The following is a 3988-nucleotide window of genomic DNA, read 5'->3' as shown; positions in this document are numbered from 1 at the left end:
GGACTTCAAGTCAAACATACTAACAAAGGCATCTTCATTCACCAAGAGAAGTACATTTTGGAACTTCTCAAGAAATAATCAATAAACACCTGTGCCTCCGCGAAGGTACCTATGGGCTTCGTGCACAAGATTTTTACCGACCCTTCGGGTGTTTCTGTTGATGAAAAGAAGTACTGTGGAATGATTGGATCCCTACTCTATCTTTCAACAAGTCGTCCGAATATTATGTTCTCAACATGTTTATGTGCCAGATTTCAAGTGAATCCAAAGATGTCTCATCTTTTGGCTGTGAAACAAATATTACGATACCTCAAAGGTACAAAGAGACTCGGAATCTGGTATCCAAGAAATGAGAGCTTCATAATACAAGCTTACTCTGATTCGAACAATGGTGGTCTTCAACTTGATCGCAAAAGCACTTCAGGTGGCTGTCACTTCTTAGGTAGTCGTTTGGTTAGTTGGTCATCCTAGAAACAAAACTGCATTATTCTCTCAACAGCCGAAGCTGAATACAGTGTTGCTTCCAGCTGTACCTCTCAAGTTCTCTGGATGAAGTCTCAACTTTTGGAATATGGTTACCACTTTCAATGAATTCCTATCTATTGTGACTCTCAAAGTGCTATTGCAATCTCTCATAATCCAATTTAGCACTCTATGACCAAGCACATTGACATAAGGTACCATTTCATAAAAGATCATGTACTTAATGTTAACATTGAACTCATTTTTGCTCCATCTGACGATGAGATTGCTGATGTCTTTGCACTACAAGAAAAAACCGAAATAACTACAGAAAAATTTCGTAGTTAAAACATGATATTCCGTAGGTAAACATGATTAGAGACGGAATTTGCTACAGAACCATTCTATAGCAAAATTCTTCGATAGTAAAGGTTTCTTACGGAATCTGTAGGGCCTTCGCAACAGAATTTACAACAGACTTATTCCGTAGCAATATAGCTATGAATTATATTTGTAGCAATATCGTAGCAAATTAACTCCAAATTTTTTTCCATAGCAAGTCCGTAGCAAATTAACTACTAACTAATCCGTAGTTAACTACAAATTAACTACAAACTAACCCCATAGCTAATTTACGTAACAATTCCACTACGGGTAATAACATAACAAATTTTCTACAGCTAATTTACTATGATATGATTTCATAGCAAATATTCCGTAGTAAATATACTTAAATATAATTTTGTTGGAAATATTCCATATTAAATTTACAACGGCCTACATCCGTTGCAGAAAACATGTAACAAAGTAGATTCCATAGCAAAATTCATAGCAACTCAACTACAAAATAACTACGTAAAAATATCCGTAGCAACTCCATAAAAATATTAGTAGCAACAAATGGTGACATAATTAGTTCAAATATATACAAAAATGACTCAATTTTATTTCCAATGCAATTTTATAACAAAATCAACATTATGAAATTGCAATAAGAATTTATCAAAAATGTTGTAGAAATCCTATGTCAAATACTAGCAAACATTTCAAAGTTACCAAAAATATTATTTGTCAGTACAAAATATCACCAAAAAATAAAGGTTGCCACAAAAGAAGACCATTTTTTGCGAATTCCATCAATATCATCTTCCGTGTATCCATCATTGCCACCCCAAACCTAAGAAGAAAATTGTATTGAACTATAAAGATGGAAGTGGATGCAAAATCATGGGATATGTAGTTAAAAATTGTAAGCAAGTTGACATCATATAAATGAAAGTACATTGTTGTTTCTTGCATACATGTATAAATTCTTTAGAACTTTAGTTAAAATATTTTATTGTGTTATTGATAGTTATAATATTTTATATATTTATGTTGCTATTGTATTTTTGTTGATTTCTCACTCCCCTAAAAACATGTTTATCGATAATAAATTGCAACCGGTATTCCATATAACAGACATTAAAAAATAAAGGAAATAGAAGATTATAAATAATCCAAGTAAGAAGAGGTTGATTGGCAATAAAAAATAACAACCTAGATCGGACACGTGCCATGAATGGATATGTTTTATTTAGATAATATATTTATTAAAAAGTTACAAAAAATATATCAAAGTTATGATTTTAACTTTTTTCTTAAAAAAACTCTTACGAATAAAATATATATATATATATATATATATATATATATATATATATATATATATATATATATATATATATATTAAACTTTCATATATAATATAACTAGTTTAAACTTTGATATAGACGTGATTAAAGAACAGATAATCCAAACATGTTTTTATTATTTAGGGTTATTTTTAAATTCTTAATTGATTTTTTAAGTGATATCACACAAATAATCCTAACCTATTTTTATAACTAGGTATTTTATATATAAAAAACCTTTTAAAAAAAGTTTTTATATAGAAAAAATAAGATGTTTATGTGAATTTTTTTTTTTTGTATAAATATGTGTTTATAAAGAAAAAGCATATTAGAAACAAATTTTTGAGAAAAAAAGTTGTAAAAAAACTAAAGTTAGGATGAAATGATATCAAAATTCTAAAATTTGGGCAAAAAGGGTAAATTTTTGACCAAATTTGTAAAAAAAAAATTAAAAATCTGGGTCACAAATGTAAATTTTGAACCAAATTTGTAATAAAATTTGAAATCTGGGCCAATAATGTAGTTTTTAAAAGTTGGATGACATGTTGACCGGGTCAAAGGGTTAAATTGAATACAATTAACGGTATTTGAGACTTAATTGAATAAAAAAAATATATAACGACTAAATCGATTATGAGGCCAATATGTACGAACTTTATTACAGTTTTCCCTTTATAAAGATAGGAAAATTAAGATTCGATGTTTTAAGATAGTTATAAAAATATATTTTAACTTACATTTATGTTTAAAGTAATATAAAAAATTATATTATTATACAAAACCAAATTCAATGGTTTTCTCAACAAAACGGGTATGATGATACCAGATCATCAGTTCTTTCAAGAGACTTGTTCTCTCTGATAGACATATCTGAAAGAAATCTAGTTCTGATCTCAAAGTTTCTTCATCTCGGAACTACTTTCTCTCGGATATTTAGGATCGTTTTACTTGTCTTTGTTTCTTGACCTTCACTTGTGTTTTAAGTTGTACAGTTCATCTTATTCATCACGAGTACCAAGTTCAAACCATCATAAAAATCTTTATTTCGGAACTCGCTTCATAATTAAATTCCGGAAATCCATTCTGGAAAGGTAATTTCCGTGTACTTCGAAATAAACTGAAATTTATTTCCGGAATTTCAAATTTTCTTCGGAATTTTCATATTGCTCCAGAATTTTCAAAAGTGCTCCAGAATTTCATAATTACTAAGGAATTTCAATCTACACCGGGAATTTCTAAAATCTGTTCCTGAATTTCTAAATTGCTCCGGAATCTCAAATCTTGCACCGAACTATTTCTCTCTTCAGAACTATCTAAAAAGAAGATATTTAGAACTCATCTATCTACCTGTCGGATCATAACCATTATGGACTCAACCATCCTGAATACCAAAGGGTTTTAAGACGAACCATCCTGAACGGTTACTTCTAGAAATTCTTATCCTATCAACCTTGATTTTCGTGCCACGATTGCACGTTTTCTAAAAGCAAACATCGAATTGCCAGATAACATTTGCATTTTAAGCTTTGAACAATTCCACGTTTCACCATCCTGCCCTACCAACCCTAAAAAGGTACAATTTCATTTAATGCGACCCATTTGATCTCGGATCCTCATCCTAACGTTTTCAACCCGACCCATCTTCCCCTACCTATAAATACCCTTTCAAATTCCCTTTTACCTCTTTACGCTCTCTCAACTCTCAAACCTCGAAAAATCTCTCACTGTTCTTCGTGTTCCTCAAGCTTTCATTATTCTTCAACAATGGAGTCTTCAAAGAACACAATTCCTACTACATCAATTCCCAAGATATCAATCGCAAGGAAGAAATCATCAAAGGGATCAAAGGGCTC

The sequence above is a fragment of the Lactuca sativa genome, chromosome 5 (assembly GCF_002870075.4).
Source record: "Lactuca sativa cultivar Salinas chromosome 5, Lsat_Salinas_v11, whole genome shotgun sequence".
NCBI classification, from domain to species: Eukaryota; Viridiplantae; Streptophyta; class Magnoliopsida; order Asterales; family Asteraceae; genus Lactuca; species Lactuca sativa.
Note: the sequence above shows the minus strand (reverse complement) of the source record.